This window comes from Bidens hawaiensis, unplaced genomic scaffold, assembly GCF_021521415.1.
Source record: "Bidens hawaiensis isolate Kalapana, Puna unplaced genomic scaffold, B.hawaiensis_p1.1 tig00004414_1, whole genome shotgun sequence".
NCBI lineage: Eukaryota > Viridiplantae > Streptophyta > Magnoliopsida > Asterales > Asteraceae > Bidens > Bidens hawaiensis.
Genome location: NW_027491266.1, coordinates 1,912,828 through 1,939,988, shown reverse-complemented (window position 1 = coordinate 1,939,988; position 27,161 = coordinate 1,912,828). Strand labels below are relative to the sequence as shown.

Below are 27,161 nucleotides of genomic sequence, written 5' to 3'. Positions count from 1 at the left end.
ATCAAAAATTCTTTGTACCAGTACAGGTACCGAAATATTCGTTTCAGTATCGGTACCGGGACGCCACCGATATTAAAGGTAAAAATTTGGGAAATACTGGTACCGTATCGTACCATACCGGTACCATACCAATCACGAAACTTAAAACTTTGGTACCGATTCGGTACCAGATCGGTACCGATTTTGGTACCGGTACCGGTAACCATCGGTTCCGATAACAAATTTGTTCATCCCTATCAAGATATATTCCATCTGCAAGATAGTATCATGTAGTGTATTCGTTTCCATTCACTGTAAAATTGCATGGCAGAGACGTACCTTCTAAGACATCATTGTTTGATCCGGCAACACCAAAATAGGCATGCCAAATTCACAATTCGTAAGACGCAACTGCCTCGAGCACGATATAGGACCGCTATGGTCACCTCCTGTGTATTGGCATTTCCATGCAACTAGACAATTTTTCCAGTACCAATGTATGCTACCAACGCTTCCTAACATTCCAGGCAAACCATGCTTTGTAGAATGTTTATCTACTAGTTGTTAGATGTCTTGTTCATTTGGCCTCCTTAGATAAACATCAAAATAGATTTCAATGGCATACCTACAAAACTTTTGAAGACATTCCATGGCATTACTTTCACCAATGCATACATATTCATTGCATTGATCACTAGCTAAGCCATATGCCAACATGCGTATGGCACATGTGCATATTTATAGAAGGGATAAACCATGTCGGTGTGTTGCATCATATCTTTGAGTAAAGTATGGAGAATGATTTAACATGGCATCTACAATTCTGATAAATAGATTTTTGCTCATCCGAAATCTTCTTCTAAAGTAGCTTTCAGGGTAAACCAGTTAGGGAGAAAAGTAATCATTCCACATACGTGTGTTGCCTTATGCACGACCTCTGTTTATTTCTTTGAATTTCTCTTTGTCAAGTCAGTAAAACATGACTCTAATTCTTCAGCATGCATCCTCTTGATTTCTTCATACATATTTTCATATTCATCATCCATCAATAACTCGAGTTGCTTATTTCACAAGCTCATGAAGTGAGCATCAAAATTTATGGGAACCATTAACATTTATTTATCTCTCAAACTCATTTTGAATAAAGATGGGCAAGATTGAGGACAAAAGGTTGTGAGGTAAACTAAAGATAAATATATGTATGGTGGAAAACTAGTTGTTAGGAAACTAGTCGTTACAAAACTAGTTGTTTGATTACTAGCACTTACAAAACTAGCCATTTGAAAAATAGCCGTTATAAAACTTGCTGTTACAACTAGCCGTTTGAAAACTAGTCATTATAAAACTAGTCGTTTGAAAACTAGCTGTTATAAAGTGCTATATATAAAGTTGTTAGAGCATGGAATGTCTTTAGCTTAGGTCTTGTATGTCATGTATTATAATAGTAGTGTTTGGAATCTTAATGTTATGAACTCATGAGAGTACTTATACGGCGTATAAGTCCCAAACTCACCTATATATATAGATTTTTTGGTATTTGAGTTTAGATCTTTTTAGTCCACCTTGTACTTGTTCTATAATTGTCATATCATATTGTACTTCACTAATATTGATATATATATGAGAAATAGAGAGAATACAATGAGTAATCTTGCTGTTTTCGATCACATTTAGGGATTCCGCACCTTCACGTTGATTCTAGATATCGATCTACATCTTGTTCACGACACGAACACAGAGCTTTGGTGCTCGATATCGGAAGAAAAAAACAAGAACTATTCGTTTCACGTCAATAATCGATCTACTTCTCAATTCGTTAAAAGTTCGTTCCGGATTTGTTAAAGTCAAATCATGTCAAAATCTCACAGATTGTTCGTTTTTGTTTATAGATCAAGTCTGGAAAGTTTCGTTGGATTTCGAGTTCGTTTACTTGCTTAAACGTCAAAAATTGTTAAAAAACACGAAAAATTGGCTCATTCCAAAATCAAAATCCGATTGCACCAAAATGTTCGTTTAGATATTGGGAACATTTCTGGAAAATTTCGTGTGATTTCGAGCTCGTTTGATAGGTCAAGCGTCGAAAAATGTTAAAAACATTTTGGTTGGTTGGACCTATATGTCCTAAGGACTTATACGTTGCTAAGGACTTATACGCTACATAAAACTTATACGCTCGAACTTATACGCTGGAAACACAAAATTTTGAAAATTTTCAAAATGGAATTTTCGAGTTTGTTTAATGTTGAAGATGCATTGAGAAGAAACAGAAGGCAAGTTTTGAAGAAAGAATTTGATGATTTTGAGATGATGAGTGGAGAATCGGTTGATCGCTTAATCAAAAGATATTGCAAGCTTGTGAGTGAAATGAAACATATCGGAAATGAGAGACGTGAGTTGGAATATACTGACAGGTTGGCTGATACACTCATTGACACTTCACCTGAAATTTGGGGTATATTCATTATGTCAATACAATCAGACCCAAACACGTACAATCTCGCTCAATTCATAGAGAAGATAAAGGATCGTGAATTGTCTTTCCAAAAGAATAGTAAAGTTGATGTTTATGAAAGTACGGAAAAGTGTGCTCATGAAATATCATGTGAAAAATGTGAGTTACTTTATAAAGAATGTTTAGAAAAATATGTGGAGTACAAAATGATAAAAACTCACACTGACTCTTTACTAAATGATCTTAAATGTGTTAAGGAAGCTTATGATAAACTTCAAAAAGGCTAAAAGGCACTTTGGAAAAAGATTAATCAAAATGAGAAAACAATAAACAGATACGTTGATGAAAATGTTGCACTTAAACAAGAACTACAAATTGTTAAAATTGAGACTGAAAGAGTTGATTTGAAGCTTAACAGTTACAAAGAAGCATCTTTTGTCCTGGACTATATTCTTCCCAAACCAATCGGTAAATATGAGGTAACTAGGGATGTTGTTTATGGATATAATGATCATGGTGTGGGGCATAAGCACGAGCATGTTAATAAGGATGAAATCGTTCATGGTACAACATCCGAGAGCAAGAAAGAAATCCAGTATCGAAATCAATCCAATAAGGATTTCTATGTTCAAAATGACAAACGTAAACAAACTAAGGAACCTTCTTGTAATATGAATAGTCCTAAGTTTGCTTACATTCCAAAATCAGATGTTGTTACATCTAAAGGCAACCAAGATGTTCTTTAACCAGAAAAACCAAAATTTCAAAATTCAAATCTAAACATACGAGCTCAAACGTCAAATCAAGTATTCCAAAGGATCCTCCTAAACAAACTTTCAAAAGAAAAGACGATACCGTTAAGAATGTTTCGGGAAACCAAAAGTTGTTGAGATTATTGATTTAAAAGATTGTGATGTAAAAAGGTTTGAAAGTTTGAAATTTTATGTGAAAATATCCAAATCAAAGTTATATAATTGGATCATTAAGAAAAGGGATTCATCCGATCAAGTTTGTGTTGAAAACGAGTCATGTTATGAAAGTTCGGATAACAATGTCACATCAGACAAATCCGAAAATTCAGAAAATCCAACAATTTTACATGTCAATTATGGAAGTTCAGATAGTAAGAGTTCTGATTTAACAAATATGCCAGAAGAAGATTCTGAAACTGTTGACTTGAGGGGGAGAATTATTGAAGACCGAGTTTAAGCTAAGCAATATCCAAAGGGGAGTCTGTTGGAGCATGAATGTCTATTTCTTAAACAACAAGACTAAGCAAAATCCAAGGGGGAGTATGTTAGAGCATGGAACGTCTTTAGCTTAGGTCTTGTAGGTCATGTATTAGAATAGTAGTGTTTGGAATGTTTTGTAATGTTGTGAACTCATAAGAGTACTTATACGTCGTATAAGTCTTATACAGTGCATAAGTTATGCGGTGTATAACCCACTTATACGGCGTATAAGTCCCAAACTCACCTACATATATAGGTTGTTTGGTATTTGACTTTAGAGCTTTTTAGTCCAACTTGTACTTGTTCTATAATTGTCATATCATATTGTACTTCACTAATATTAAGATATATGAGAAATATAGAGAATATAATGAGTAATCTTGTTGTTTTCGATCACGTTTAGGTATTCCGCACCTTCAGGTTGATTCTAGATATCGATCTACATCTTGTTCACGACACGAACACGGTCCTACAAAAGTGCTCTCTATAAAGCTAGCCTTTCATTAACTCATTTCTTCACACTAAAAATGGATGATGAAATCCCATTTTAGCATTTGTTAAACACTTCATACAATGAAAACCAAAATAATACCATGAATCATCTCCCAAATCAAGCCACAAACGTTGGATTTCAACAATTTAATCATGTTTTAAACCCTTCATTTCAACAAGCTTCATATCAACATGCTTCATTTCCACAACCTCCATATCAACAACCTGCATATCCCCATGCTTATCTAACTCCATATTTTTATCCAGGTTTTTCACAACCCACGTATCCTCATGCTTATCCAAGTCCATCATCTGGTACCCATTAATATGATGATGAACCATCATCTCATGTTTTTCAACACCAAATATTTGGTTCCACTCAATATACATTCACATCTACTCCACCATCTGGTACTCATCAATTTGGCGGTGAACAAACATCTCTTGCTTTTCAATCCCAAATATTTGGTTCAACTCAATATATCTCATTTGGATGACAACCCAACCCCCACACTTTATTAAAAAAAGGGAAGAAAGTGGCATCTTTCCAAGCTATCAAAACCAAAACCAAAGTTGCTCATGGGACGTTGATGACGATGTACTACTAGCTCGTGCTCATGTTCACATTCTATGGATTGGATCACGGGTAATAATCAGAAGGTTGATAATATTTGTAAACGCATCCATGCATACTGGATTCAAGAACCATTGGTTACAAGGGAACAAAATGTTATAAAATCACACTGGCATCAGATGGCGAAGCCCGTGTACCGTTTTGCAGAGTTGTATAACAACCTCAAAGCCCAACATCATAATGGCTGGTTTGATGATTAAATCCGTAAAAGACAAAAGTATTTTCAATCTGAGAAAACTAAATTTCCTTATGAGCATGTATGGGAGGTGGTTAGGTTCCAACCAAAATGTAATATGTGTGCACCATTACATACAATGAGGACAAATACGTCTGCTTCCGGGGAGTAAAGTACATCAACTTCAGATGGCCACACAACACCTTTCGACCTCAATTCTGAAACCAATCCAATAATTGTTGAAGAGTATGGCGTCAACCTAGAAGACGATCGTGAACATTACTAGGAGCCAACTTGTCCTGTTGGTACTAAGAAAGCTAATGCGTTGGCAAAGCCTGCAAAGAGAAAAGAAAAATCAAATGAGACAAACGAATCTCTCGATGAGATGTTTCGTTTGAAAGCAACGGCGTTAAAATAACATCAGCAAAAAATGGATGACTTTATACATAAGCAAGATATGAACATACTTTTTGCAGATCGCTCGCATATGGACCCAAAGAGATTAGCGATTCACAAGAAAGTATGGTACAAAATAATGGTGAAAAACACGTGTTGGATTACGTTGATTTGGATGAGTAGGACTTCTTCTAACGTTTTTGTTTTTTTTTGCTACGACTTTTTGTAATGTTTTTTAGGACTCTTTGTAATATCTAGAACTTCTGGTAATCTTTTTCTAAAATTTCTTGTAGCGTTTTTTTCTAGGACTTCGTGTAATGTCTTTTATTCGAACTAAGCATTGTAAAATAGATAATAAAATCGTTAAAAAACAAGTCGTTTTAAAAAACTAGCCGTTATAAAATGTAACCGTAACTAGTCGCTACTAAAAATAGACAAACAAAAAAATACATACTTTTTGAAATAATTTAAAAAATATGTATATATGTATAATATTTTAATATATTCTATACATATAAATATGCGTGTGTGGGTGTGTAGAAGTGTGTGCGCTCGGGCACGTGTATGGGGTGAAAGATGTGATGTTTGGTGTCTACAATGTGTGGGTTTTGGTGGCTTCTTCAACAAATACCTCTGAATGAATTTTCTAACCACTTATTTAGTCAGGCATAATACAAGTCTGAATGAGAAAGAGACCAAAATACCCTAACCTTTCTACCCTCCTCTGCAATCTAGTCCCTTCTCCACCCGTTCTTCACCTCCACACTACCAACCACCACAGTATGTGGAACCCTCTGATCTATCTCAGATCTAAGGTCTAATAACAATTACGGATCTTGTTCATAGTTGCTCTTATAGATTATATGTTGTATATATTAGTATTAGTTCGTATATATGTGTATTATAGATTGAATAATTAAGATGAAGTTTGAGAGAACAATTGGGCAGAGGTTCGTCAATCTTAACTCAAAACTTAAATTAAACAGTGGACGAACCCACTATATATAGAAGATGGGTCTAGTTCGTTACACATTCCGTAACGAACTAGCCACCCACTTCGTTACATTACATTTAACAAATAAACTTAAGGAAACACCCCCTGATTCGTTAAATATCCTAAACGAATCAGGAGGAACTTAACTTAAAGTCTAGTTTGTTAAACATCCTTAACGAACTAGACATGTCCTCTAACGAACTAGCTTAAATATAAATGTAACATCCCCAAAATTTTGATCCAAATTTGACAACTTAGGAAAGTTGAAGGATCAAAAATAATCTCAAGATAAGTAATGGAAAAATATTAAATAAGGAGTTATAAGAAAAATAAGAAAATAAAAATATTTCCTAAGTTAAGTTTACTTACATGAGAGAAATTCCATCCCACATTGGAAGATGTAAGAAAGTGAAAACATTCCACTAAGGTATAAATAAGGAAGATGGAATCCATCCCACATGGAAAGTGGTAAAGAAATGGAAGCTCTTTATAAGGAAGAGATTTTCCATAGTAATATTCTTTTATGAATATCATGCACCAAGTGGTCCTAGCGGAGGGTGCGTAGCACCCGACGCGCACGGGCGGGGGCGATGGCGACGGCGACGGCGACGGGCGAAATGTGGCGCTTTGATGGCGCACTTCGCACGCTCGCGCCTTAGTATTTTTGGACAAACGAGAATTAGACTAGAAATGACAAGCTATCAAAGATGAGGGACTAAAAGTGAAAAATAATATTCAGGAACACATCACGCTACGCGATGAGTCCAAGAAGACGGCCATCGCGTATCGCGATGGGCCGTGATGACTCAGAGACACGTGTCACACTCTGGTGACACGTGGCAGCAGGGCGTGACACGTGGCAGACGTGTCAGGCCACGTGTCAACACGTGACGGGCATGCAGAAAGGTACCCGTCGTGATACGCGACGGTGTTGAAAATGGAACCCATCGCGTATCGCGATGGGATCCAAAAACAACTATAAATAGGGGAGGCCACGGGCTCATTCCCTCACACCTCTCACACTTTCTCTCTCTAAAATTTATACTCTCTCTACCTCGGTTTGCGTGCCGAACACCGTTTTGCGTGCCACCAACCCGAAAATCATCACATCGTAATCTGTGCCAAATACCTGGTGTTTCCTCGAAGTGCGTGCCACTCAAGAAACCCGACATTCTGTCTCGAAGTACGTGCACGACCCGGTGACCAAACATTGCCTCGATTTGCGTGCCAAGGAAGGTGGATAAAGAACGTCTCGATAAATGTGCGTAAAGAGTAGAAGTGCTGCCCGTATAAACTTAGGAATATTTAACTCCGAATACCCGTACGAGGTAAGGAGTTCTGCCTATGTTATTATTATTTTATTATAAACGGCTTAGACCATAGTCGAAGTTATTGCCAAACCTTGATTACGATTAAGAATAATATAACTTTTCTTGAGCAAAGGTTATAGTCAAAATAGTATTTCTTTATGACTAAGAAATATAATACAAGAAGTTATAATTATGAAATCAATGTTTCTTCTTGAAGAAGAAACTCAATATAGACGTTTCTTCCTGAAGAAGAAACGTAACATATACATATAAATGGTAAATAAATAAAGGGACTAAAGGTCCAAATGTTTTATATAAACAAATGATTTTATCAAGGTTAAAGCTATACGAAATAGACTAAAGGTCTAAAGCTAGATCGTTGATATAGTTATTTATACAAAAATGTTATTCTCGTACTATAGGTCCGAGGTAACAAAACAAGAAGAAGGGAACAGAAAACAAGAATCAGTAACAGAAACTGATTATAAACAGAAAAGGTGAATACGCCCCCAAACCTTTTATAATGAGTCTGAATGTTTGCATAGGATTTACGAATCCTTAAAAACTTTGTGTACAATAATAAGAAACGGACACTCTGATTAATAGTATACATGTGTCTGGATCCATTCATACATGGTGACTCGGCATTTCCCTGAGGCCATGCATATCATCAACATGCCTCTGAAGGTCTACGAGACTGTTCAGAGAAATGATATTGTGTATATAATTAATTGTACATGGTACTTGGGGTAATTTGATCCCAATTTAGTTGGGTGCCTAATGAGTAGTCACAAAGGTATTATTGTTGGTTTCACCAAGGTATTGAAAAAGAGATTTTAGAGTCAGCGTTATTCACCAGTTTTGTGCTGACGTATTTTTCCCACATGTTACAGGGAAACAAGAAAGGTTAGACTATACAAGCAAAGAGGAATAGAATATTGGAGTTATAGTCATTAGATGCTATCTGATGGCTAAGATATTTTATTTAAAAATATTATAAATGAAATATGTTTTCGAAAGAAATGTATTTGAAACATTGAACGGATATTTAAACTCGAGAGTTTAATAAGTTTTCAAATTAATAATATTTTATTAAAGACTTCCGCTAAATAAAACCCGCAACTCTGATTTATTTACAAAACATGTACCAACTTGTGGTCACACGCCTAGGCCCTAAAGTGGGGCGTGACAATAAATAACTTTTACATTTTATAAACGATAAATACAAAACGATAATACAAAGACTCGAGACGCAAAATCGTGTACTAATAGACACCCCCCCGCCAACACTTCTTCTTCTACCTCGGGGTTGTGGGTATCCTCCACTTCTTCGTTTGAAATGACCTCGGCAACCTCGCGTGCTCTCCTCCTCAAAGCTTCTCGAAGATGTCGCTCGGGCTCAGAAAGAGGTGAAACAAGCTCAGGACCGGGCGTGGTGGACATTTATCACCCAGAAGAACGCGGAACGGAAAACGATCAAAGACACGGAAACTAACTAGAAACTATACTAAAAAAATAGGATGAATAAAAATGAAATAGAATAAAATAACATAGATAAAAAATATCAACAAGGCTAATCAAAGACTCGGATCGTTCCTTAAAAATCACCGTGTCCCCGGCAACGGCGCCAAAAACTTGACGTGTGTGAATATATATATATATATATATATATAAATTTAAGTAAAAGTTCCACACAATATATATATATATATATATATATATATATATATATATATAAATTTAAGTAAAAGTTCCACACAAATCGGGTTTTAAAATAGATTTTCACCTACAACTAAACCACACACGAAAGGCAAGTGTACCTATCGTTTGTAATAAAGTGTCGGTAAGAACCGAGTATCAATCCATGGACACGACAAATTTCTAGTACTAAATCTTTGTAAATGACCAACCGAACAAGTAAATCTTAAGTTGAATTTTAATTAACTAAATTTGCATAAAATGAAAATAAGCAAGTAAAAACACAAGAATATAATCAATCCAACAAACTACCTAGACATGAATCCACTCTACTAATATGATAAAATAGCAATAATATGGTAAAACATCATGAATCTAAACATAAATACTAGTTTACAATAAAGCAACCTAATACTAGTAAATAATCATCATGATGGGTTTTCAATCAAGAGATAAACATAGACTAGCTTGTTTATCAAAACAACAAAGTCTCATAATCTAAGGAAAGCTAGCATGAACAACATTCTAACCACCTAAGATTACACTAAAGTAGCCAAATTCATGAAATTAATATAAACTTATGAAACTTTAACTAGCAAGTCATCACCAAGTCAAGAATCATAACCACACTCATCAATTTTCCAATATTCAGTGTAGGGTTTCATACTCATCAATAATTATATAAACAAGTAAATTTTTACTAGTCATTCCTAACTTAGTAACGTAAACAAAGAATTCATGAACATTCAAAGTTTACAAACAAACATCTAGAACATAGTTTTCCAACATGAATGCCTAAACATTTGCAAAACTAACAAGGTTATGTAACATAACAAGCATGAACACCATCAATATCAACTTATAAATTCAACCATATTCTTGAAAGAAAACCACTTTACCAAAATCATGCATAGATAATATATCACATTAATAAGAGTTTCAACATTGTCTAGATAGCAAAAGTAATTAGCCCATAAGGCTTAATACAACTACAATCAAACTAGAAATAAGCTTACAAAACATGTTCAAGAACAAAGGAATGAAAACTAAGATCAAGCAAGGATTGAAGAATGGAATGATGGATCTTGAGGATGGTGGAAGCCTTCAAACTCTCAAGGAACACATAAACTAATTTTCAAGAGTTGAGAGAGAATCACCAAGGCCCCACACACCAAAATGAAGTTAAAATGAGTGTTTATAATCTTCTGGACAAAGTGCACGGTCATGCACAAAAAGTGCATGGTCGTGCACTATTTTGGGTAAGTCAAACTTTCACTTTCGGATGCTCAGAGTTGCAGGTTCCAAAAAGGTGCATGGTCATGCACAAAAAGGGCATGGTCGTGCATTTCCGGCACTAGCTAGTGCACTTTCAAAGTTGATGTGTCTTGTCCTCGGCATCGGATAGCACGGGCTCGTGCCCTCGGGAGTGCACGGTGGTGTACAAAAAGTGCATGATGGTGCAGTTTCACTTTTGGCACGATAGTAGATGTGCACGGGTTCCAATAAAGGTGCATGGTGGTGCACTAAAAGCGCATGATGGTGCAGTTTCTCAGCATGGTCATGCACTTCCATAGCATGGTCATGCACTTTTGGCACGGTATCAGATGTGCACGGGTTCCAATAAAGGTGCATGGTCGTGCACTAAAAGCGCATGATGGTGCAGTTTGGTCAGCATGGTCATACACTTCCTTAGCATGGTCATGCACCGGCTCAACATGGTCATGCACTTTCTTAGCATGGTCATGCACTTTTGGCAGATTCTTGATTTTTGTCCGAAAAGCGACATCTTTTCGTCGTATTCTTCGTTGGGCGGGCGCCCGGACCTGCAAATTCATAAATAACTCAAATAAGTACCGAATACAACGAATTTGCATGGAGTTTTACCAAAATAAGAGGATAATTTGATGCTAAAAGGTGTACACATTGTGTTACATCAAATATCCCCACACTTAAACTTTGCTTGTCCTCAAGCAAATGAAACAAACTCCACAAAAATAAAAATAACCCGCAAGCAATAATGATTCAAAGTTTTTAAAAGATTTACAAGCAAGCACTATTGATGTTTCCAAACAAGCCTATTAAAAATGAAGACATAGTATAAAGAACATTACATTTGTTGCCATCACATTCCCACCTTGCAAACCTCACAATGTTCACTCATACACTTGGCTATATTTAGTGATCATACATGTAATATTGTATGTTGAGAACACTCGATGCCAAGACGATGACCAAACAAAGCATAGGCTTGTTTAAGGCTAAAATCTAACTGACACATACATAGCATAAAACACGAGTACTTGAGGGTTGTAATTTTGGCTTAGGGTTAGGGTGAGGAATTTTTTTGGAAAAAGTGGCTAAAAAGGCTAGAAAATCCGGAACTAAGCTAGAGCTATAAACTAAAATTAACTAACTAAACCAAGTGGTCTAAACGAACCGAGAGCTAACGAACCAAAAATTGCTCTTTGAACTCAAACTTCATCAATATGGGATGAACCAAATTTCTTATTCTTCTCTTCTTTTCTTGCAACATTTTTTTTTCTTTTTTTTTTTCCTTTTCTTTTTCTCTTTTTTTTGTTTTTGTTTTTGTTTTTGTTTTTGTTTTTGTTTTTTTTTTATAAAAACTATACAAATGAATACAAACTAATAAAACACTTTGGGAGATAGCATTGTGCTTCTAATATTCCCAAGTGATAAAATACATGAAAATGAAATGAAAAACAAACTAACTTAGCCGAACCGGATTTCTAACCAAAAATTGGTGAAAAATAAAAGGCTTTATGGCTAAGTGGGCGATAAAAATAGGGCGAAAAAGAAAAAACACGGGAAAAGGCTAAACATGGGCTACTAGGGGAATAATGTGGGTACGGGAAATATAAGTGAAAAATGGCTAGACATGGGTTTATCCTAAATTCCTCAAATGGGTTATACTATGTATGTGTATATGGTTTGAAATGCATGCTAAAAACAAGTTCTACTTTGAAATAATCACCCAGCTCACTCAATTGCCCGCAAAAACATGAGAAAAAACAACCGACGAGGCTAACTCACGGAAACGGGCGGAATGGGTAATTTTTGCAAAGTAAGAATGTGAATCTTTTGTTTGTCATATTTAAAGGTATGTCTTTTTAAAGATTTTCGGCTTGAATGTCTTAAAGATTTGTGCTTCAGGACAATGCAATTAAAGTTTGAATAAAAAATTGCTTAATGGTTGTTATTTGTTAAAAAAAAATTATTCAAGAGTTTTGCAAAAAATTTTAATTTTAGACAAACAAAGTTCAAATTCCCTCCCCACACTTAAATTGTACAACGCTCTCGATGTACTACAAAAAACTATAAAAGTAAAGTACAAAAGAGAGAACAGAAAAACTCCCCTGAAATCCAGAAAGCTGCCAGAAGGTGACTCTCAAGACTCGGCAATGTGACAATCCAAAGACCCGACCATGCGACCGTGAGCATCCAACAACCAACCTAGTAAGAAACCAAAGCAAAACAAAACAAACCAACACATGCCCCGACATGCTCAATAAACACAACAATTTCAAATCCATAACATAACAAAAGAACCAAATCCACAATACAATCCATAAGATAAAGTCTACATACCAACAAAGAAATACACAAATAAACATAAACACAAAGAAACACAAAACACATAAAAAAACTACGAAATTCCTGAACATGCTAAATTTTGAAGGAGTCGATAGCTAGACTGTGACATTCGTCAATTTCAGGTTAACTCCGTTAACTCAACTCCGTCAATTCAAACTTTAGATCATTGAATCTATAACGCACACCTCATTACATTTAAACTAGGGTTTAAATGACGCTTGACACTTACTACATGTGTAGTCTTTCGGGAATTTGCACCGAAACGTAAACGAGTTGACGCAAACAATTGGTGAATAAACGAAAAACGTCAAAACAATAATTATGTGATAATTATGTGTTAGACTTATGTGTTATGTGATAACGTTGTTATAAACGTTAACTCAAGAAACAAGAACTAGTTAATTAAGCTAGAAAAGTAACAATTAAAAGTTGAGGGACTAAAGTGTAACATCTTGTTATTATTAATATTAACCTAGAACCCTAATCTCTTTTTCTCCTCTCCCTCACAATTGACGGCAGCCCCCCCCCCCCTTGCTCTCCCTTGGATCGGCTCACACACACACACATATCTCTTGGTTTTTGATCTTGTTTTTCACAATTAAAGCATCCTACACCCGATTCTAGTCATCTTCTACCTTCCTCTTGCTTATTTTTGTGCTTTTGAAGGTATAATTATAAACCCTAGAATCTGGAAATTATATATATAATGTTCATATGACTTTTTTTGATTAGATGATGGTTAATTATGTATTGATTGTTGATTTGATAACTAGAATGGATGTTATTGCATGTTAATTGCTTGTTTCTTTGATTTTGAGTTCAAGTAAAACCCTAATCATGTATGTTGTGTGTATTTGATGTGCATGGATAATGATTATGGTGTCTAGAAGGTCATATGAACGGATTACGGTCCATAGATAGTTAATATGTTGAGTTTGGATGCAAACAGTTTCTGGACAGATTGTGTTATCGATGTTCAATTGACTGTAACGGGGTGTGAATGTGAAAATTGGTCGAGATAATTGATACTACATTAAACTAGGTCGAGTCTAGTTTCTAAAGAATATAAATTTGCAATTTTTGGACGTGTAAAAGTTAACTTTTATGATTTTACAAAATTGTTGTGCAAATCTGAATTGTGAGACCTGCTGTTAGGTTGTCTTGTAAATATTATATCTCATGAACTACAAGACCAAATGGGCTGGTTCCACTTCTGGAAGTTAACTTGTTGAGTTAAGAACCTAACCCAATTGGTCTTGCAATTGTTGGATTCTTCATTCAACAAGAATTTCAAATAACATTCTGTTGCGCATGAATTTGACTGTTATGGGTTTGCTGTAATGTTTTGATCATTGTGAGAAATCTATGTGGAATAAAAATATAATAAAATATGTTCTGGAAACCTAATTCATGTATTCTCTTGTGATGATTTTTCGTAAATTAATTGAGATGCTATGATCGGTGGAATAGTACAATCTTTCAAGTAGAATTTCTGTCTCGGTGAAACTAGCTGCTGAATTTTGTGAAAATGCATGAAACATGATAATTGCTAGTTAATTGTTATGTTTTGACCAAATTGCCCCTGCGGGGAATACTTGCTAAATAGTTGTGGTGTTTTGACCAAATTGCCCCTGCGGGGAATAGTTGCTAGTGATATACATTATTAATACATGACACGTAAATAATTGTTCACACATGTATCGTATCACAAATGTACTTGTTAAGTCACACACGATTCACAAACGAAACACGAAACGTAATTTGTGCATAGGTGTTATGTGCCGAGTCTAGAGACTCGATAATAGTTCCGACACTTAGAAAATCTCTTTGTTGTTTTAGAACGCTAGAGAGAGTTTTCTGTGACGCGCATCACTTGGTGATTTATTTTTGGGAATTCTTCGCAAACAGTGAGTTTCACGTTTCCCCTTTTAACTCTTTTAAACGCTTTTCACTTGGGGGAGAATACATACTCCGAAACGCTTTTATATTTTGTTATTAGATTATATATCACTTGTAAAGGCTAAGTGGCAAACGAAACAACTGAAGTCCTACACATCAAACCGTTTAGTATTGGATAATAGCGAGTCACTGTTAAGTAATACTACTGGGTTTGACAAACCCCACCCAACGCTAAGCTCGACTGGAGGTCGAGTGGGTGTAATTTTGGCTAACACATACCATGGTCTGGATGACCTGATGGCAAGGCACTTGATAAACAGTCAGCTTCGGTGTCGAACACTTAGTAATACTTGTTGTATAGGCTAGCTACCTATCGATATATAATTGATTTAACACTATCTGGAAACGCAAAACGCTAAACGCAAAACGCTGAACGCAAAACGCTAAACGCTTTATTTTATATAAACTTGTGAACTCACCAACCTCGTGTTGACACTTTTAGTATGTTATTCTCAGGTAGCCGAGGCGGGCGCGCGGTATAGGATCATGCATTGTTGAAAACACTTTTGTTTATGAAAACTGATTTTAAACTGTTGTCATTGGATTTTAAGTCGTCCTGCGTGACGTAACTTCTGTCTTTTGGTTTTTACGCTTCCGCACTTATTTTCATTTAAACGTTTTTATGGTTTGATTATAACTAATGATTCCGATCCTGTTAGTTCACTCCCTCTGACGGTAAAACTCCGTTAGTGGATTCTGAGGGTGTGACAGATTGGTATCAGAGCCATTGGTTATAGCGAACTAGAAATTGCATGCATACTAGACTATAACCGCGACGACCCATTAGTTATAATGATACGCACTGCATATGTTTGTGTAGTCTTTGTTATCTTATCTCTTTACCTCTTCACTCATACGCGCGCATACACGACTTACCTGTAAGGATGTCGACGCCATCGTCATCATCATCCGACCCGATGTCTCACGCCCCTGGAAAGGAACCGCATCTTCCCAACTCATCGCCACCCCGAGTAGTCCCGGAGCTCGAAGCTGCTACACCGAAGAGGTATCGCTTATCCGGAGGCATGTACGAAAACGAAGTTAGCTGGGATTGGTACCCTAATATGATTAGGCGTATGGTCTATCGTGAACAAGTTCCCCCGCTACCTCACCCGAACCATCCTGCTTACCCCAACACCCTACCACCTATAACCGAACCTGTAGAGCGTGTGCTCGCAGCTGTTGTTTCTTGTTTGGAGCGTGATGTTGGTTACATGCGCTATACGAGAGCGAATGTATCCGGACTGTTAAAAGATGGAACCGAAACTAAAGAGGAAATTTCCCGCATGACAGCGGCAATGAAGGAAATGCAAGAGGCTAGTGATCAACAGATGAAGATTATGAGAAAGATGCAAGCCGAGATGATAGACTTGCAAGAACAACTCCAAGTAGCAAGGACTCGAACCGAAATAGCTTTAGAGCGTTGCGATGTCCTACAAATGCAAATTGCTTAGAACGCAGCCGAACCTGAGGCAGAGCCTGAAGAGGAACCCGAAGAAGATCCCGAAGAGGAGCCTGAGGAGGATCCCGAGGAAGATCCCGAGGAGGAACCTGAAGAAGAACCGGAGGAAGAACCGGCTGAGGAGGAGGCACACTCAGATGTGTCCTCAGACGATGACATCTGAGAATGATAACACCTAGATGTTTGGAAGAAACGCTGGACACGGTCGCGGTAACATCAACTTAACTGCAGCAGAACTCCAAACTCTGCTGAACGACCACGCGGCGGCTGCTCTAGCCGCACATGTCCAGAATCAAGCTGGAGGTCCAACTGGAACGTGTACTTTCAAGAACTATTTGGATTGCAAGCCCAGTTCATTTAAGGGCACCGAGGGAGCCATAGGGTTCCTGCGTTGGGCTGAGAAGGCCGAATCGGCGTTTGAAATGTGTAATTTCCCCCCTGCCAGTAGGGTCAAATTTGCTGCTGGAACACTTGAAGATTCTGCCCTCACTTGGTGGAATTCAAACGTGCAGATCCTTGGATTGGAACTGGCTAACGCTATGAATTGGGAGGAGTTCAAAAACATGATGCGAGAAGAGTACTATCCGAGAGAGGAGATTGCGAAGTTGGAATCCGAGTTTTGGTCATTGAAGATGGTGGGTTCAGAAATCGAAGCCTACACCACCCGTTCTCACGAGTTAGCTGTGATGTGTCCACGGATGGTAGACCCGCCGAGTAAGAGGATTGAAATGTATATTGATGGGTTGGCACCGCAAATTCAGGGCATGGTGACGTCTTCCAGACCAGCCACGATTCAACAAGCGATCCGGTTAGCTCACAAACTGACGGATCAAGCAGTGACCCAAGGTGCGCTACCACCTAGGGGTTCAACCACTAAAGCCCGTGACAACCCGAGCATTGACAACAGCAACAATAACCCGAGCAATGGAAAGAGAAAGTTTGACAACACCAGATCCTCATCCTCGAACCCACAACAACAACAACACTACCGTAAGCCCGAACTCACTCGGGGCTTCAACAATCAGAGTCACAATAACAACGGTGGCGGGCAGGGTTCGAGCGACTATGCTGGGAAATATCCGAAGTGCAACAAGTGCAACTATCATCATGCTGGCCCGTGTGACCGTGTCAAGTGTCTGAGATGCGGAAAGATGGGTCACCAGGCAAAGGAATGTAGAGGAGACCTGGCGGAAAAGGGTGCTCCTAAACCACCTACGACGACTAAAGGATGTTTTGAGTGTGGTCAAGAGGGTCATTTCAGGAAAGATGGCCCCAAGTTAAAACAGAACGAGAACAATGGAGGCAGCAGCGGTGGCGGAAGCAATGGTGAAGGAAGAGCTTTCGTCATTGGGTAGGGTCAAGCCCGCAATGATCCGTACGTGGTGACTGGTAAGTTTCCTGTGAACGACTGTTTTGCTTCTGTATTGTTTGACACTGGAGCTGATAGGAGTTTTGTGTCGAAAGCCTTTAGTCAACTCTTAGACTTAACTCCAACCCCGTTAGATGCTAAGTTTCCTGTTGAATTAGCTGACGGTAAGACTATAGTAACGACTCATGTACTTGCGGGATGTAAGTTAAAACTCTCAGGTCATATTTTTGAGATCGACCTCATACCTTTTACGCTTGGTAGTTTCGATGTCGTTGTCGGCATGGACTGGTTATCCGAGAACCGAGCGGAGATTATATGTCATGACAAGATAGTCCACATTACTACCCCTTCCGGCGAGATCATTTCGATCCGGGGCGAGAGAAGCGGCATGACCACCAACGTTATCACCCTCATGAAGGCGCAGAAGTATCTACGAAAGGGTCATCCAGCAATTTTGGCGCAGATTGTTGAGAAACCCGCGGAGGAGAAGCGAATTGAAGATATACCGATTGTGCGAGATTTTCCGGAAGTTTTCCCGGAGGATTTGCCCGGACTCCCTCCTATTCGACAAGTCGAGTTTCAAATTGAATTGACCCCCGGTGCAGCACCCATAGCACGAGCCCCGTATCGGCTCGCACCGGCGGAGCTTCAGGAACTGTCCACTCAGTTGCAAGGTTTATTGGATAAAGGTTTTATCCAACCTAGCTCATCGCCATGGGGAGCCCCCGTCTTATTTGTCCGAAAGAAGGACGGGACTTTCCGCATGTGTATCGACTACCGGGAGTTGAACAAGGTGACGGTCAAGAACCGTTATCCTTTACCCCGAATTGATGATCTGTTTGACCAGCTCCAAGGATCGAGTTTCTATTCGAAGATCGATCTGCGATCTGGTTACCACCAACTAAGAGTGCGCGAAGAAGATATTTCAAAGACGGATTTCAGAACACGGTATGGTCACTTCGAGTTTTCGGTTATGCCTTTTGGTTTAACCAACGCACCAGCCGTATTCATGGATCTCATGAATCGAGTATGCAAGGCGTACCTCGACAAGTTTGTGATTGTGTTTATTGATGATATCCTGGTCTATTCCAAGGACAAGGCAGACCATGAAGAACACTTGAGATTAATTCTGGAATTGTTGAAGAAGGAACAACTGTACGCTAAACTCTCGAAATGCGAATTTTGGCTTCGCGAGGTTCACTTTTTAGGACATGTGATCAATGAGAATGGTATCCATGTCGATCCCGGCAAGGTAGAGGCCATCAAAAACTGGGAAGCACCTAAGACTCCGACTGAGGTGCGGAAATTCCTAGGGCTGGCCGGCTACTACCGGCGTTTTATCGAGGGATTTTCAAAGATTGCTCAACCCCTCACCGCTCTGACTCACAAAGGTACTAAGTACAATTGGGGTGACGCGCAAGAATCCGCTTTCCAACTGTTGAAAACCAAACTCTGTAGCGCCCCTATTTTATCCCTCCCCGAGGGAACAGAGAACTTTGAGGTACATTGTGACGCATCGATACAAGGTCTCGGTTGTGTGCTGATTCAACTCGAGAAGGTTATAGCCTATGCCTCTCGACAACTACGGATTCACGAGAAGAACTACACGACCCATGACTTGGAACTCGGAGCTGTGGTGTTTGCCCTTAAGATATGGAGGCATTACTTGTACGGTACCAAGTTTACCATTTACACCGACCACAAGAGTTTCCAACATATCTACGATCAGAAGGAGCTGAACGTGCGACAGCGTCGTTGGGTCGAGCTGCTTAAGGATTATGATTGTGCCATCAAGTACCACCCTGGCAAGGCCAATGTAGTGGCCGACGCTCTCAGCAGAAAAGAAACAGATAAACCCAGGCGAGTGCGAGCATTGCAACTCACGATTCATACCAACTTACCCGACCAGATTCGCGATGCCCAACTCGAAGCTTTGAAAGATGATAATCTTCCATCGAAACTCATGCGGGGCATGAACAAACATCTTGAAACCAAATCGGACGGGGTCCGATATTTTGAGAACCGGATTTGGGTTTCACGATACGGAGAGTTGAGAACTCTAGTGATGGACGAAGCTCACAAGTCCCGATATTCTATCCACCCCGGCTCGGATAAAATGTACCATGACTTAAAGGCACTTTACTGGTGGCCAAATATGAAAGCCGACATTGCCACCTACGTGAGCAAATGCTTGACTTGTGCCAGGGTCAAAATAGAATACCAGAAACCGTCTGGCCTGCTACAGCAACCGAAACTTCCAATGTGGAAATGGGAACACATTTCAATGGATTTTATCACGGGATTACCTAAAACACCGACGGGATACGATACCATCTGGGTGATCGTTGACCGGTTGACTAAGTCGGCACACTACTTAGCGATTAAGGAATCAGACAAAATGGAAAGACTGACTCGCGTCTACATGAAAGAAGTGGTGTCTAGACACGGAGTGCCTGTCTCAATCATTTCTGATCGAGATTCCCGTTTAACTTCGCACTTTTGGAAGTCACTGCAAAGCGCACTAGGCACCCGTCTTGATATGAGCACAGCATACCATCCCCAGACGGATGGGCAAAGTGAACGAACTATTCAGACCTTAGAGGACATGTTGCGTGCATGCGTGTTGGATTTCAGAAAAAGTTGGGAACCTCACCTACCTTTGGTAGAGTTTTCGTATAATAACAGCTACCACGCAAGTATTAAAGCAGCGCCGTTTGAAGCACTGTACGGACGGAAGTGTTGATCACCTCTCTGCTGGGCAGAGGTGGGTGACAGCCAAATCACTGGTCCAAAACTGGTACTCGAAACTTCGGAAAAGATTGTTCAAATCCGAAACCGCATGGCAGCAGCACGAGATCGCCAAAAGAGTTACGCCGACAAGCGCCGAAAACCTCTCGAATTTCAAGTGAATGACCAAGTGTTACTCAAAGTCTCACCTTGGAAAGGTGTGGTTCGCTTTAGGAAGCGAAACAAACTTAATCCACGATACGTTGGCCCTTATCAAATAACTGAGCGCATTGGTCCGGTGGCGTACCGACTGAACCTACCAACGGAACACAGTGGCGTACACAATGTATTTCACGTATCCAATTTGAAGAAATGCCTATCTGATGAAACCCAAGTAGTCCCTTTGGATGAACTGCAAGTTGATGAACAGTTACGCTTCATTGAAGAACCAGTCGAAGTTTTGGATTGGGAAACCAAAACACTCAAGCACAGCAAGATTCTAATTGCTAAGGTTCGTTGGAACTCAAGACGTGGACCGGAGTTCACGTGGGAACGCGTGGACCGGAGTTCACGTGATATAGACTCACACTCCCTACACTTATTTCTTGGGGTGGAGGGCGAGAATCTCCAAGGCAACCTCAACCGGCTCACCCAAATAGTGTTTCAAACGGTGACCGTTCACCTTGAAGATGCGTCCATCCTTATGGCTAATCTCAACGGTACCATAGTCGAATACTTACCTCACACTAAAAGGGCCGGACCATCGGGATTTCAACTTCCTGGGGAATAAACGATGGCGAGAGTTGTAAAGCAAAACACGATCGCCCACTTGGAATTGTTTGTGGTCCTTCAAGCGGGCATCATGAAGCCTTTTGGTCCTCTCCTTGTAAATTTTCGAGTTTTCATAAGTTTGGCCTCTCAATTCCTCAAGTTCATGAATCTGACCACACCTGTTTTTGCCCGCACATGCAAGATCAAGAATAGCACTTTTCAAAGCCCAATAGGCTTTATGCTCGAGCTCAACAGGATATGACACGCTTTCCCGTACACCAATTTAAACGGTGTCGTCCCAATCGGTGTTTTGTAGGCGTACGGAAAGCCCACAATGCGTCATCCAGCTTCTCAGACCAATCCTTACGGTTTTGACTAATCATCTTTTCAAGGATTCTTTTGATACCCCGATTGGTGACCTCGACCTGCCCGCTCGTCTGCGGGTGATATGGTGTAGAGAAGCGATGATGAACACCATATCGGGACAATGCCTTTTCCAACTGGGCATTACAGAAATGAGTCCCACGGTCACTGATCAATGCTTTGGGGGCACCAAAGCGAGAAAACAACTTCTTCAAGAATTTCACCACCGACCTAGCGTCATTAGTGGGCAAGGCTTGCGCCTCGGCCCACTTTGAAACATAGTCAACGGCTACTAGGATGTAACGATGGATGAAAGAAGTCGGGAAAGGTCCCATGAAATCGATGCCCCACACATCAAAAACCTCGCAAACCTGAATCGGTCGCTGGGGCATCTCGCCCCGTGATGAGATGTTGCTTGCCCTTGGGCAAGCATCACAAGACTGAACCATATCATGAGCATCACAGAAGATGGTTGGCCAAAAGAAACCGGCGTTAAAGACCTTCTTCGCGGTGGATGTGGCTCCATGGTGTCCTTCGGTCGAGACCTCGTGGCAGTGACTCAGGATTTTGTGTGCTTCATCACCATACACGCACCTACGCACGAGCTGATCGGCTCTGACACGAAACAAATAAGGATCCTCCCAAAAATAATGCTTAACATTAGAAAAGAATTTCTTCTTTTGCTGGTGAGTAAGGCCCTTTAAAACGATCCCACTCGCGAGAAAATTCGCGATGTCCGCGAACCAAGGATAATCTTCATCTCCCGTCTCGACATGCATGAGAAACTCGTGGGGGAAATTGTCATTTATGTGGACCCCCACTTGTTCCGATGAAGTTGAGCACTCAAGACGAGAAAGATGATCGACTGCCACATTCTCAGGGCCCTTTTTGTCACGGATCTCAACGTCAAACTCCTGCAGCAATAAAATCCAACGAATGAGCCTCGGCTTCGCATCTTGTTTACTAGAAAAGATAACGAAGTGTTGCATGATCCATGAACACGATGGTCTTGGAAAGGACAAGATAAGACCGAAATTTATCGAATGCAAAGACGACCGCAAGGAGCTCTTTCTCAGTAGTCGTGTAATGCTCCTGCACGTCATTCAGAGTCCTGCTCGCATAGTAAATCGGATGAAAATGCTTATCCCGTCTTTGACCTCAAACCGCCCCGACTGCCAAATCGCTAGCATCACACATCAACTCAAAAGGAAGAGTCCAGTTGGGGGGCTACCATGATAGGAGCATTCACCAATTTCTCCTTCAACAACTCAAATGCACGAAGGCACTCAGAGGAGAAAACTAACGGGGCATCCTTCTCTAGAAGCTTAGTCATCGGGCGGGCGATTTGGGAAAAGTCCTTTATGAATCGCTGATAAAAACCCGCGTGACCAAGAAAACTCCTAATAGACTTCACCGAATTTGGTGGCGGAAGCTTAGAAATGGTATCAATTTTTGCTCGATCGACCTCAAGCCCCGCCTGTGAAATCTTATGCCCTAACACAATTCCCTCCTTCACCATGAAGTGGCATTTCTCCCAATTAAGAACAAACTTGGCCTCTTCACACCTGGCCAACATTTTCTCCAAATTTCTCAAACAATGATCAAAAGAACTGCCAAAAAAAGAAAAGTCATCCATGAAAACCTCCATGGAGTCCTCGATCATATCATGAAAAATCGCCACCATACATCTTTGAAACGTGGCAGGGGCATTACACAATCCAAAGGGCATCCGCCGGTAGAAGAATGTGCCATAGGGACATGTGAATATCGTCTTCTCCTGATCCTCAGGAGAGATGGGTATCTGAAAGTATCCCGAGAAGCTGTCGAGAAAACAATAGAACATTTTTCCCGACAGTCGTTCTAACATCTGATCGATAAAGAGGAGGGGAAAATGATCCTTTCTCGTGGCGTCATTGAGTTTGCGGTAGTCAATGCAAACTCCCCATCCCGTGACGGTACGAGTAGGAATTAACTCGTTTTTCTCATTCATCACAATCGTCATACCGCCCTTTTTCGGGACAACCTGCACAGGGCTCACCCATGGGGAATCAGAGATCGGATAAATCAATCCAGCATCGAGTAGCTTGATGACCTCTTTCTTCACAACGTCTTGCATATTAGGGTTGAGACACCTTTGATGCTGCACCACAGGTTTGTACTCCTCCTCCATCAAGATCTTATGGGTACAAAAGGATGGATTAATTCCTTTTATATCCATGATCTTCCTAGCGATCTCATGCTTATGCCTGTTGAGAACCATAAGCAATTTAACCTTCTCCTCAGTTGACAGACTCGAAGAAATGATAACAGGCAAGCGGGACCCATCCTCCAAAAAGGCATACTCCAAATGTGACGGAAGTTCCTTAAGATCAATGGATGGTGGGTCCTCAACAGAAGGTTTTGCCTTAGGCTTGGCAACGCGATCAACATCCTCAATTTTCTCCAAACACTTAGGAGGCTCGTGGTCTACACCATATACCAACTCCTCAAGTAGAGGCTCAATGACCAGGTCAGAACCAACTCCACTAATCAACTGAGTATCCAGAGAACTCTCCTCACACGTGTCCTGAAGGTGTTCACACACACAAGAATCAATGGTATCAATGTAAAGTACTTCATCATGATACTGTGGGTGTCGTATGGATTTCCCAATATCAAAGGTTACCTCCTCGTCTCCAACTCTAAGAGTGAGTCTGCCGGTGTAGACATCAATGAGAGCTCTAGCTGTGGCTAGGAAAGGACGACCTAGGATAAGTGGTACATTTTTATCCTCATCCATTTCTAAGATCACAAAATCGACAGGAAACATGATTTTGTCAATTTTCACAAGCATATTCTCAACTATACCGCGAGGATATTTCACAGAACGGTCGGCAAGCTAGATGCTCATGCGAGTAGGCTTAGGCTCACCTAGGTCTAGTTTGGAAAAAAACAGAATAGGGCATCAAGTTTATGCTAGCACCTAGGTCGGCTAAAGCATTACTAACCGACAAACTACCGATCGAACAAGGAATGATGAAACTACCCGGATCGGTCATTTTATTGGGTAGTTTATTCTGAAGGACCGCGGAACACTACTCATTCAAAGTAACACAAGAAAGCTCCTCCAACTTCTTCTTATTCGAGAGGACCTCTTTCAAGAACTTAGCATACTTCGGCATTTCTTTCAAGGCATCATGGAAAGGAAGATTAATGTGTAACTTCTTAAAAATCTCTAACAATTTCCCATACCGCTCTTCCATCTTTTTGTTTCTTCAAACGGCCTGGCTCACTGGGTTGTGCGGTACTTGCTGGGTGTAGCCTCGAGTGCACCTCACCAGGAGTCTTAGTCTCGATCTCATCCGCAATCGGTTTTGGTGTTGAAATCGATGCATCAACAGGAATGGTAGTCCTATCACTCCTCAGGGTAATAGCCTTAGCCTCAGCATTTTGATTCCTTTCGGTGTTACTAGGAAGGCTACCCTGCTGTCTCTCAGAGAGGAGTTGAGCAATCTATGCAACTTGATTTTCGATGGTTTGCATGGACTCTTTCTGATTCCTCAACTCAAGATTGTGCCTTTGGAGAGTCTCATCAATTTTTAGGTTCCTTTGCTCAGCCAATTTGTTTGAGGTCTCGGTCTTAGCCAAAAGTTGGGACAAAAGGCTTTCAACGCTAGTCCCCCCACCTGACTGATTACCACTGCTGGAACCCTGGAATTGAGGCTTTTGTAGGTAAGATTGATTTTGGGTTTGACTTTGATAATTTGGCTTTCTGTTAAAACCCAGTGGCATTTGATTTTGATTGCTGCCACCATCTTTCCCGCTGAAATTGGGGTGGTTTCTCCATCCCGGGTTGTAGGTGTTTCCGTAGGCATTGTTTTGGCGGCCCACAAAGTCAACATCCTCCACCACCATGGCCTGCTGGCAATGACTGGCCTTGTGTTTTCCGTCACACACCCCACAACGAGAACTAGATTTAACAAGATCAGATTGCATTTGGTTAAATCTTTTAGTAAGAGCTTTTAACTGGGCGGAGACAAGGGTGTTTGAATCAATGTGATGAACACCCTTAGAGGAAGGAATACTACGAGGCGGATTATACGCGAAACTCTTCTTAGCGGCTTTCTCCAAGATATCAAGCACCTCATTTGAGGTACACCTACCGAAATCTCCTCCTACAACCAGATCGACGACCTGCTTTTGTTCCCCGGATAAAGCGTCAAAGAATGTACGACATTGAAGCCCACGACTCAAACCGTGATGAGGGCATTTTCTTAACAAGCCCTTGAACCTCTTCCATGCGGCATGAAGTGACTCGTCATCATCGACACAAAAACCAGTGATGTTTGCTCGGAATTTAGCAGTTTTATCGGGTGGGAAATATTGAAGAAGAAACTGCTCAACTAATTGATTCCAAGTAGTGATGGAACCGGAAGGCAGTGCCTCTAACCACTCCAGAGCATACCCACGAAGTGAGAATGGAAAAAGTCTAAGTCTCACGGCATCATCAGAACAATTATTAATTTTGAATGTCGCACATAATCGAAGGTAATGTAAAACGTGAGCATGAGGGTCCTCGTTCTGGAGAATATGAAAAGAAATAGAATTTTCAACCATATGAATGATGCTCGACTTGATCTCGAAACTCACTGCAATCTCGGGCTGCGTGACGCTACTGCCATAACCTTCAAGCGATGTGTAACAACTCAGGTTTCAACTGTTACTTTTTTTCCGACTCAGTTCAATGTTCGGATTATTTTATTAATTATATTGCGTTATCGAGTTTAAATTTGTTTAACTATTAATATATTATTATTAACATATTATTTAATTATTTATAATTAATCTTTATTATTCTTACACTTTTAACCCAAAGTATAGATTTTAAATCCTTTTGAATCCAACTTCAAACTTCAAGGTCTAAACTGAAAATATGTTATAACCCATATTACAATTTGGGTATCCATTTATCAAATCCGACCCGTATTAGTTTTTCTTGTACCCGAAGCTAATAAACACAATTTTTGTTAACAAATCTTTGTAATTGAAGTTTTGATCTCGTAATTGTTTGTAAATAACAAATTCGCGGCCTAACTGACTCTATAATCAAATTAATTGTATCAATCGTGATCTGATTTCCATATTTACTAAACCGTCCATAACCCTAATTTGCAAATCTGTATAAATCGTTGATCATAACTCCATTAAACGTACACTTACATTCCCTCTGCCGTCACAAACAATAACCCTATCATCAATTATATTAAATTTGCCGTTTTCTAGCCCGTTCGTAAGCATTAGTGGCCGGAAACTGTGGGATCTCGTTCACCTTCAATTATAACGCGTTAAGGTAATATTATTATTATATGGTTTTGGCCGGATTTAAATAGGGATTAAAAGCCCTAAACTTAATCAGTTGTACCTAAACCCGATTTCCCAATTTCAAAATTAGGGTTCATTTTCAACTTTGTTCAATCTATTTCTGTTTATTAAGTTTTGGTTATGGTTTATATATGCAGATGCTGGTTAGCCCAGCTGGGTATTTCACTTGAGTCAT

At 39.9% G+C, this 27,161-nt stretch overlaps 1 non-coding gene across 1 annotated transcript; it reads left to right on the top strand.

Moving 5' to 3' along the window:
- The first annotated feature begins 25,856 nt into the window (after positions 1-25,856).
- On the top strand, positions 25,857-25,963 carry LOC143626571 (small nucleolar RNA R71). The gene has a single exon (XR_013152440.1). It is a non-coding gene; the product is annotated as a small nucleolar RNA R71 (small nucleolar RNA).
- The last annotated feature ends 1,198 nt before the right edge of the window (positions 25,964-27,161 follow it).